Below are 12,025 nucleotides of genomic sequence, written 5' to 3'. Positions count from 1 at the left end.
GGGGGTCACAAAAGCATCCAGCTTGCAGGAGAGAAAGGCATTAAACAAATAATAAAATTTAAAACTCTAAGTGCTATAAGAAGAACAGGAAATAATAGAAAGAACTAAAATTAGATTTGAGGTCCAGAAGGCCCCAATGGGAGGTGATATTTAATGTAATATTTGCATGCTGAGTATAAATCAATACATAAACTGGGTGAAAGCTTATGGGTAGTTGGTGGGAAACTTGGAAGTAAGGGAAACAGAACTCAGAGGTCCGGGAATGACGTTCCAGATGTGCATGAAGGTGCTTGGGTGAGAAAGAGTTTGATGTGCTTGAAGAGCTGAAGCTAGGCCCCATGGCTTAGGAACATTGAACCTGGGGAAGTGGTAACAATGAGATCCAGAGGTGGGATTTGGATTTGGGACTGTTTCTCTTACTTAAGTCAGAAAGTCAGTCAAGGTTTTAAGGAGAGGAATGACATGCTTTGATAATATTTCTCAAAGATTACTCTGGTCTCTTTATGTAGAACAGATTGGAGTGGCACAAGTGTTGATATGGGAATACCAGCTAAAACTGTTTTTTAACTACTGGCCTGCCAAAAAGTTTGTGCAGGTCCGCCAAAGAGTTAACCACCTTGATGCTGTATGAAGATAATAGACTCAATGATCTTAGTTGAATTCAATTATGTTCAGGGTGGTTTCTGCCTCAGCTTTCCCCGAAATAATTCTATTTTCATTGGCCCTCAAGTATAAAAAGGTTGAGAACCACTGACTTAAATGACTGTAATTGAGGATAATTGTGGGATCAAGGGAGAGAAAGGATCAAGAATGGTGTCAAAAAGTCTGTCCAGGTGATGGCGCAGTGGATAGAGTGTTGACCTGGGAGGCTGAAGACCCAGATTTGAAACCCCGAGGTCGCTGGCTTGAGTGTAGATTCATCCAGCTTGAGCATGGGTTCACCAGCTTGAGGGAGGGGTCGCTGGCTTGATCCCAGAGGTCACCGGTTTAAAGCCCAAGGTTGCTGGCTTGAGTCCAAGGTTTCTGGCTTGAGCAAGGGGTCACTAGCTCTGCTGTAGCACCCCACCCACCCTGGCCAAGGCACATATGCAAAGCAATCAGTAAACAACTAAGAGTGCCTCAACTATGAGTTGATAAACCTTCTCCCTTTCTATCTGTCTGTTCTGTCTCTCTCTCACTTAAAAAAAATAGTTCTAAAGATTCTAGATGAAACAACTGTGGGCTAGGGGCCCAAACAGATGCACAGAGAATATGGCCACCACATACAGCACGGCCTCATGTCACATGAGAATTCAATGGATTTGTTGTTATTTTCTATACCAAGTTTATATTTTATTTCTTTGTCACATATGTATTACACAAATGCAAAAAAAAAAAAAAAAGCCAAGAAGAACATGTTCATATATATTTGTAAAAGGACCATTTTCTCTGAGTTAAAACCAGGGACATAATCCTCAAAAGGTTCAAGATTATCAGCCCTCTTGTACAAAAGGGAGTTCAAGTCTGTTTCAGACAAATGATTTATAGTGGTTACTAATTATGGGGATTGCATAAGAAAGCGGCAGTCACTCCCTACAGGAATTTCAGAAAGGATCTATGTGTACTGTGTCCCAAATGTATTACAGCAGCTACCGTAGAAGAAGTGGGCACTGGGCCACCAGAGGCCGGGCAGTGGACCTGGCTGGGACAGTTTGGACATGAAGCACAAAAGGCTTGAGTGGAGTTGGGAGGTGCACACATAAAAAGAAGAGTTACATGCTCGACCTACGCTAGAATTCACCATTTAATCGTTATTTTTCCATGAACCATGAAAGAGAAAAGCGTAAGAGAGGGTTTCCTTATAAAAGGTGCTTTAATGATTAGGAGCCCAATAAGAGAAAGCACTACTGACGGGAACAGAAGCTCACATTTCGCCCGCTGGCACCTGGGCTGAGAAAGACAGCGGGAGGACTCCAGGGAGAGGCAGGTCTGGGCAGCCCCGCCTGAGCCTACCGGAGGAAGGCTAAAGCCCACAAGATGCTCCCGTTCTACTCACTCTTCCCAAAGGCATGGTTTTAAGTTTCTAAAACAAAACCAACTGGACTCAAAGCAAAGCACGGGTTATATAGCTTTTCCACGCACAGGAAAAGAATAATGTATATTTTTAATTATAAAACCAGATTCTTGGCATACGACAGTCAAAATATGGCACTGATAATTTCACTTTTAGCAAATTTAAAAATAAGGAAAAAAATAAGAGGAAAATAAATAACCCAACAAGTTAAAAATAATCCTGTTAGCCTAATAAAATAGTAAGCTTCTTTCAGTTCTTATTTATAAGTTGACATCACCATTTCTTTGATAATTTTGTTTTCTACTTTTTTTTTAATGGAACATTATATTATAGGAGTTTTCTGTCCTCATTAGCAACATAAATATTAATCACTGTGGTTTATTTTATTGGCCTCCTATTGTCGGAAATTACCGGTTGATTTCAGTTTTTTCCACTATAAATAATTTTTGATAAACATTAGTGTATAAAGCTTTGTCCAGATTTTAGATTTGTTAATTCAGCAGAGATTACAGAGAAGTGGAATTTCTGGGTGACACATTTGTAGGCTGCTTATTTGCACCCATTCATCTAAATTATGAAATTTACTGGCAGAGCTGTTCATACATATTTCCTAATTATCCTTTTAATGTCTAAAGAAATTCTAGTAATATCCTTTCATACCTAAGGTTGAACATTTGTATCTTCACTCTTTTTTTTCTAATCGATATGAATAGAGGTTTTTAGATGTTAGTGATCTCTTTAAAAAATCCTGATTTTGATTTCATTTATTTCAGCATTTTTATAATTTCTATTTTATTGATTTCAGCTCTTTATTATTTTCTTCCTTTACTTAATTTAGGTTTGCTTTTCGTTTTCTAGTTTCCTAAACTGGAAACATGGATTATCTATTTGAGACCTTTCTTTTTTTTGTAATATACACACCTAAGGTTATAAATTTCCCTCTGAGCATTGTTTATCTGACTCTCACACATTTTAATAAGCTTCACGTTTTTTTTTAATATAGTTAAAATATTTTCTAACTTTCCTTTTGAGTTCTGCCTTGACCCACCCATGGGTTATTTAGAACTATGTTATTTAGTTTCTAAATATTTGAGAATTTTCCAGATATCTTTCTGTTATTGATTTCCAGTTTCATTCCATTGTGGTTAGACAACATACTTTGTATAATTTCAATCATCTTAAATTTATTGAGATTTGTTTTATCACCCAGAATGTAGTCTGTTTTGGAGAATATTGGATGTGCACAGAGTATGTGCAATCAGCTGTTGCTGGGTGGAGTGTTCCATAAATGTCACTTAGGTCTAGCTGACTGATGGGGTTGTTCAAGTCTTCAATAGTTATACTGATTTTCTGCCTACTGTTTTCTAAATTACTGACAGAGCAATGTTGAAATCTCCAACTATCGGTATGGCTTCGTTTATTTTCTCCTTATAGTTCTATCAGTTTCTGCTTCATATATTTTGATACTCTGTTAATAGGTACATAAAATTTAAGACTGCTGTCCTTTCCCTTTGAAACTGTTGACTTATTCAACCACTCATATTTTTTTTCACAGACAGGAAATGAGGAGGCTTACCTCTGATGTATCTTTAAGTTTCAACATTTTATAAGCCTTCAAAAGACTTTCGGAGTCCCCTATATTACTCTGAAGTACAACTAATGAGATGAAATCTAAAAGAATTCCCTAAAAGAAAAATATTTCACAATCTTTTGAATAATCAACATGCCAGAAGATGGAAAAAAAAATATGTTCATGTTGTCTAATTATATACTGATATTTAATTTGTAGAATTTCAATATAAGTAAATTTTACCTGGTGACCATACAATGATTTTTTAGTGATTCATACCTACCTTTTAATCAAATACTTAAATATCAAAATATAAAGTTTTTGTTAAAAAGCAAGATTTTTTTTGCAATTTTAGTAATTCTAGCTTTTGCTTTTTACCAATTCTTATATCCTTAGCACAAGGACCTATTTTTATTGCTGTCTTAAGTCTCAACAAGTTAGCCAGAATTCCCTGCAAAAATTCCACTGGGTGAAGGGACTTGCATTTTCTAATATTTTCCCTGGGTTTCTTCCACTTCTCTTTCATAACCCACATTGTAATTGGTTTCTTAAAAGCTGTTCCAACCTGACTAAAATGTCTTTGCTAAACTGATCTCTAATGATTAATATTTAATGACGCCCACCAAGTATTTTTCTCTCAGGAATATTATAAGTTCAAAGTTTATAAGACAAATGATACATTTAATCTTTTTTTTAATTTTAATTTATCCAACCCTTCCCCTGGAGAGAAGGAAAAAACACTTATGTGTTTCTGAATCCGTGGCAGAAATGTTTTCCAGAATTTGTCTCCACACTAACAATATACTGTCCCTCCATCTCTACCCCATTTGTTATTCTCAGTTCTCCGTCAGTGCTTGAGAAAGCTTAACCTCTTCATCAGTAAATGTTATTCCTATTTGAAAGATAAATCTGGGCGCATGACTTACTTAAAGCCTGCCTTCCATATCTCAATCTGCATGGCTGCTATTTTGATTTTTCATCTCCATGAGTGTGAGGCTTTCACTGTTTCCATCTTTTCCTCTACTGCTCCCATTAGCCCAGAATTTAGCACGGTGCTGTTTGCATTAAGGAACTCAAAAATAATCATACTCATATTAGATAATTTCTTTTTATTAAATTCTTTTTAAATTTTTATTTATTGATTTGAGAGGAGGAAGAGATAGAGAGAAACATCGATTTGTTGTTGTACTTATTTATAAGGGATTGAACCTACAAGGTTGGCATATCGGGAAGACATTCCAACCAACATATATGATCATTTCATGACCAAAGCAAATGAGAGTTTACTATGTAAAGAAATGAGAGTTTACTATGTAAAGAAATGAGAGTTTACTATGGTGGAAGTTGGGAAATAAGAGACTACCACTCACTTATTCTCAGTTTCTGGATGTAAAAGAATGAGGGTGCTTGACCAGATTATCTCTAAATCCTCTCAGCACTAATATTTTATGATTCCAACCTGTATGAACAGAACCACTAAACAGTCCATATTTCTAACTATGCAAATTATCTTTATCACAGGAAATTCAAATGTATACAACAATACTATAAACCCAAGTCACACTCACCTACAGACAAACAGAGTTATGAAAATATCATGCCAGATCAGGCCATTTGATAAATTTACCTTTATCCAGCTGATATTATATTGTATAAAATTTAATATTCCTAGCAACTCACTAATGAAAAGTATCTTACACCTTTTTATTTTTCTACGTACTTCAGACTTGGCTCCACATGACTTTACCAAATCTACTCAGCAGTGGATACAAATTTGCCATAACCAAGGATACTCAAAAGAATGTGCTACTAACTTAAGTAACAAAGGCAAAGATGCAAAGATGTTTTAATGATGGTGCCTCACTGGATTTAGTGTTTATTCTCTTGAAGTGACTATTATAAAGAAAACAATGATTGTTTGCATGAAAACATTAGGCTATGTTTAATAAAAACTAATCAGACATTTACTTGGTATTCCTTATGCCTTTAGTACCTAGAATTTTGAAATTGAGATGATAAAAAATAATATCTTTAGATAAACATTTTTCTTTGTTTTGCATTGTTCTGAAGTGAGAAGCAGGGAGACAAAGAAACAGACTCCCGCATATGCCCGACCAGGATCCACCCAGCAAGCCCAGTAGGGGGTGATGCTCTGCCCATCTGGGGCATTGCCCTGTTGCAACTAGAGCCATTCTAACGCCTGAGATGGTGGCCATGAAGCCATCCTAAGTACCCTGGGACAACTTTGCTCCATTGGCTGCGGGAGGAGAAAAGAGAGAGAGAAAGGAGAGGGGGGAGGGCGGAGAAGCCGATGGGCGCTTCTCCTGTGTTCCCTGGCCGAGAATCAAACCCAGGACTTCCACACGCCGGGCCGACACTCTGCCACTGAGCCAACTGGCCAGGGCCAGATCAACTTCTTCATAATCCATCCTTCCTTAATGCTCTTGATGTGCCTTGTTAATGTAACTGTGTTTGGTAGAGTAGGGCTCAAGCAGGTTATAAAATGAATGTACTCAGCTAAGTACCCACACTGATTCTTAACTACACACTTTTGATCCATTGCTATTTTCAGATTTTAAAATAAAGAAAAATCCCAACTCATTTGGCAACCCTTTGTTTAACTTTTGAAGAGCAAAATGAAATCAACTAGTTAAATATTATGGCTGGCAAGGTAGCCTTGATCACTTCAAAAGAATAAAAATCTCTCTGGATTTCAGCAGGATTTGATTACCTACCAGATTTCACATTGGTGAAATTAAATTTTTGTTAGAATTTCACAAAGGCTGAAGTTAGAAAAACATGTTTAATCACCAATTTAGCATACACGTGTTTTCTGTGTGTTCTGGAGACAAAGACGAGGCAGACAGTATCTGCCCTCAAAAGTCATACAATCTAGGAGAACAGCATTTCCCAAATGTCAGTATTCACCTACAGCTGTACTTACTATTTTCTTTTAACTTACAGATTAGCCTTGCACCCTAAGTCTCTATACAAGAGAGGCTTAAAGAATGGCAAACTGGTTGACGTTGGGGAAAGCATAGACGTATAGTTGCATAGCAGCTTCTATATCATTTCTTATCAAAGCATGAAAAGAGGTGGTTATAAATGAGATAACTGGGGTATTACATGGTTAACTCTTCCCCAAATCCACCATGGTTGCCACTATTATACCCAAGCAATTTTCATTGATAAATTGATTGATTTTGTTTTTGAGAGACTGGAAAAGAGGGAAGGAGAGAGAGAGGAAGACACAGAAAGAGAAATACTCATTTGTTGTTCCACTGATTTATACATTCATTGGTAGATTCTTGTATGTGCCCTGACCAGGGACAGAATCTGCAACCTTTGCAAATGGGGACAATGCTCTCATCAACTGAGCACCCTGGCCAGGGCAGAGCAATTTTTGTAAAATTACCTGCATAATGCACTGGTGATATATTTTAACCGTCATTAAATAAAAATCACCTACAATCTTGATTTTCATCAGGATTTATGCATAGCATGCTTCAGAAGCTACTATTGTAAAAGATTTAAGGTATATACAGATATAGCTGACCTCAGAGAGAAAGTCTAACACCCATTACTTGTTTTGAGCAAAATATAAACAAATCAGGAAGAGACTCAAAGAAGGAGAAGCAGCTCCCAGGAGCAAAACACATACTTAATACCATACACATGCTTACGTTGAACAAACATGACACAGGGCTTTAGCGAACTCTTCTCTTAGACTGTGCTGAGAGACATTATCAGCACTTCCTCACCCACCTCAGCTTAGCCCATAAAACATCTGCTTCTTTAAAAAGAAGTTACATACCAGCTCTTCAACTAAAAATTGAAAACCATGAATTTCCTTTCAGGAGGAGGAAGGATGGGAACAAAACATGTCTTCTTTGATTTTTCTAAAAAACCCACCGCTAATTAAAACCATATATTGAGTATGGATAGAGAGCAAAACATGCAGGTAGAAAATGGGGATGTCTTGAACAAAGCCATGCTCCTCCATGAATTTAGATCAGCAATGCTATGTAGTTGGCTGACTTTTGAACATTCTGTTCTATTTGAAACAGCTGGGGCAGCAAGGAGGCCTGTCTGACAGAAACCCAATTAGGCCTGATGAAAGAGGCCATGAAATGCTGCCATTGTCTACACAGAGACAGAGAAACTGTCTCAGATTCAGCTTTGAATTAAATTCTAAATATAACTTATAGATCAGATTTTGTCCAGTTACTCAGTCAGCTTAGTACAATATTACATTATGCTCTCAGCAATTGTGGACACTGGGCCTGGAGAAAATCTTGATAGGTTTCTAGAAATCTGATCATTTTTGTTCTGGGGCTTGCCATAGGAGCAAACCACAGGAGATGGCTCTATCCTGGATTGAAAAACATCCTCATTCATACACTTCCTGCTATCTCTTCCCACCACCAGCAATGTGGTCACAGTGGACGTCTCACTGCCTTCCTAGATCAGCACAATGTGAGAAGCCAGTTGCCAATATGGTTTTCCTATCCCAACAATTATTTGTCAGTCAATAGTAATACCCTTAGAGTTGCACACCTGTTATTTGAATAGCCACTCTCTTCCAAAGGGTTAGGGATAAAATACTTCCCTGTAGTTTGTCATCACAAACCTTTTTTCAAAGGACTTTGGGACATATTTCTTTTCTCTGAACTGCCATTGCAGTCTACTGAGATCTTCATATTAGCATTTATCCCTTTCTCCTTTGCACAACAGTTGTTTATGTGGAGGCTTTGAATTCCTAGGGATTGGTAATGATTTTTCTTATTATACCATTCTCTTTAGCCCTAACAGAGTGCCTGTATACATTAGAAACTCAACAAATATTTGTTTAATATCATATTTAAAAAACAATAGCAACAACAACAAACAAGAATATTCTACAATTAGAGTGGAAGCTCTAAGGCAGGAACCGTTGCATATTTTGCTTAATGATGAGTCCCATGCACCTAGTAAGTTCCTGGCACATAGCTGACACTCAATGGATATTTGTTGAATGAATGAATAAGTATTATGATTTTCCAAAGAACTCGAGCAGTATTTATTTGATTGGAAAATAAAGAAAAGAAATATGTGTAAAGGAAGAACATCTAGATTGGTCATTTCTCCTTTTCTAGATGAGGAGTTGGCAGACTTTTTTTCTGTAGAGGGCCAGAGAGTAAATGTATTAGACTTTTTGAGCCTTAGTGTTTCTGTTGTAACTACTCAACTCTATTGCTGAGTGTAAAGCAGCCACACGCAACATGTGAATAAACAAATGTGGCAGTATTTCAATAAAACTTTATTTTAAAAAGCAGTAGGCAGGCAAGTTTTGGCCCATGGGCTGTAGTTTGCTTACTCCTGCTCTAACCTGTAAGGATTAATGCACATTGATAACTATTCCCTCCTGGAAGACCATACCTTCTGCATCTTTTCGCCCCACATCCCCACCTCTAACAGGTAGCATTAGGTCGCTGCATCGGACATGCTTGTTGAATTAAACTACTGTAAATACTTTAGTACAGGGGTCCCCAAACTACTGCCCGCGGGCCACATGCGGCCCCCTGAGGCCATTTATCCGGCCCTCGCAGCACTTCCAGAAGGGGCACCTCTTTCATTGGTGGTCAGTGAGAGGAGCATAGTTCCCATTGAAATACTGGTCAGTTTGTTGATTTAAATTTACTTGTTCTTTATTTTAAATATTGTATTTGTTCCCGTTTTGTTTTTTACTTTAAAATAAGATATGTGCAGTGTGCATAGGGATTTGTTCATAGTTTTTTTTTTTTATAGTCCGGCCCTCCAACGGTCTGAGGGACAGTGAACTGGCCCCCTGTGTAAAAAGTTTGGGGACCCCTGCTTTAGTACCTGATTTCCTAGAACTAGTTTTCAGAACCAACAAATTACGTCTCTGCACCATCCATGCCTTTTCTTTGAACCCTGTGCTAGCAAAACACGTGGGAAACTAATAGCTACGGATAGAATGGCTTATGAAAGTGGGGCACATTCTCTCTTAATAGAACGAGTCCCAATGCCTCTTATTTGAAGCATTTTCTTCAGGATGTTAGTGATTAGCCAGAGGTAGCTTTTCTGATTATCCACAAAGCCCAGAGAAGATTAACAACTTTTTCACTGCCCAGATGAGCTCATGCTTCTTTTGAAACTGCCTCCCCTCTCTGTATTTTTAAATAAATTATTTTTCATAAAAAGCATCTAAGCAAATGATCATTGGTATCTACAACTGGCAAAAATGTTCTCCCACATTTTCATCTCTAATGACTACGAAAACTGTGATATTTGCATCAGTTTTGTTATTACTGCACTGTTTTAGGGCGGACACATTGTACATATGGCGATCGTCTCTATATTCATCACTGAAATGAATGAACGCTTTACAATGTTTAAGTTGTACTAATGTGGAGCAATGTCATCAAATAATGTGCTTTGTGGCCCTTTCCTGTACTTGCATTACCTATCTGCAAAACTTATTTCTCATTTTGCTAAGTGTTGGCCTCATTTACAAACCAGGCCTGATTTCCTCTTCGGCTGCAAATGTAATTTTAAAAAGAACTCCAATGAGATTACTTGCTGAACATGTTAAACATTCATATGCCGTTATGGAAATTGCACTGATTTATATCAACTGGGGTGCCACTCGATAGCACTGATTCACCTGCTAGCAAGAAACAACTTTTTTAAATGTTTCATTTGCATCTAGACCTCTGTGAAACTAAGACACAAGTACTGTGTTTATGTATTTGTGGAGACAAAGGACTTTTATAATATTACAAATATAGTCCTATATTCGGTGACTTCTAGAAAAACTGCCCTGGCCAGTTGGTTCAGTGGTAGAGCATCAGCCCAGCATGTGGAAGTCCCAGGTTTGATTCCCATTCAGGGCTCACAGGAGAAATGCCGATCTGCTTCTCCACCCCTCCCTCCTTCTCTATCTCTCCTCCTTTCCCGCAGCCATGGTTCAAAAGGTTCAAGCAAGTTTGCCCCAGGCACTGAGAATGGCTCCATGGCCTCACCTCAGGTGCTAAAATAGCTTGGTTGTCAAGCAACAGAGTAGTGGCCCCAGATGGGCAGAGCATCACCCTGTAGGGGGCTTGCTATGTGGATCCTGGTTGGGATGCATGCATGAATCTGTCTGCCTCCCTGAAAACATGTGTGTGTGTGTGTGTGTGTGTGTGTGTAAATTAAGGTATATGAGGTCCAAATTTAACCATTTAATTCTCTGAAAACCTTGCTGTCTTCAATGGTAAAAGAGGGAAAAATGGTGGAACCTGACTACGAAGGCTGCTGTGGGATTAAATAAAATAATGCATACAAACCGTGTAACGTCTACAAAAAGAATAATTTCATGTGGTTGGCTCAATGATGAGTAGTTATTATTATTAGTTACTGCTGTCTAGACCTTGCATTTCTGTTTAACAATGGCAACACCCTGTAAACGGTAGAGAGATGTCTGAGTATATGAAATCCTAATGGGAATGCTGGAAGATGATTTAGCAAACTTAAAATTTGCTATGTGAAACAGCAATGTTTCTACTTAGCCCATAATACAAATCTATAAAAAACAAAGGTAAAAGGTTATAAAGTCACAGGATTCCCTCTTCACAATAAGGGCATTAATAACATGGCATAACTGTTAAGTTTTTCAGGGTTGGGGAAGCGGAGTGCTCACTTTAGGCCTGCTAGTGGATGACAGAAATGGACGCTGTCTTTCTATCCATTGGATATTCTATCCAGTTACATTCACAGGAGGCAGGAGCTTCTCAGCAATAATTATATATAAGTAAATACGTATATACAGTGTAACGAACATGCATACACACTGAAGTTTGGAAAAATAGAAGAAAGCCCAAAGAGCTTTAGCTCTTTTTTTTTTTTTTTTTTGAAATTGACTTGGAGTGTACATTTGAATATAGATGGAGTCCCTCTAGGTCAGGTCATTTTGCCCTCAACGGAACATCTGGCAGTGTCTGGAGACATTTTTGGATGCTACAACTTGGGATGGGGGGATGCCACTGGCATCCGGTGAGTAGATTGCACAGATGCCGCTAAATATCCTGTGATGTGCGGGACAACCGCGACAACAGTTAGCTGACTCATATCAATAAGGCCCAAATGGAGAAACGCTGCTCCAGCTAGTGACTGTTAAAGAGTCGAAAGGGTGTAAAGTCACGCACACCTCAGGTGGATCTGGAGAGAATCTAGGGAATGGTGGACCTTTGGTCAACATGGTCACACCCTTCCAGTGTCCTGTGTTGGTTCCACCCTAACAGACCAGAAGCTTAAGTAGTAGTATGGAATTCACATCTTCAGGAAAAGAATGGTGAGTGACTGTAAATGGCAAGATTATCGCTGACAAAGTACTATATGTCACCTACTGGGGACAATTTCAG

At 38.2% G+C, this 12,025-nt stretch overlaps 1 protein-coding gene across 5 annotated transcripts in view; it reads right to left on the bottom strand.

The window, feature by feature from the left end:
* CEP128 (centrosomal protein 128) overlaps window positions 1–12,025 on the bottom strand; it is a 447,508-nt gene that overhangs the window by 9,081 nt on the left and 426,402 nt on the right. The window lies entirely within an intron of this gene.

Source organism: Saccopteryx bilineata, chromosome 4 (assembly GCF_036850765.1).
Source record: "Saccopteryx bilineata isolate mSacBil1 chromosome 4, mSacBil1_pri_phased_curated, whole genome shotgun sequence".
Lineage (NCBI taxonomy): Eukaryota > Metazoa > Chordata > Mammalia > Chiroptera > Emballonuridae > Saccopteryx > Saccopteryx bilineata.
The sequence above is the reverse complement of the archived record's forward strand: the minus strand, read 5'-3'. Positions and strand labels throughout refer to the sequence as shown.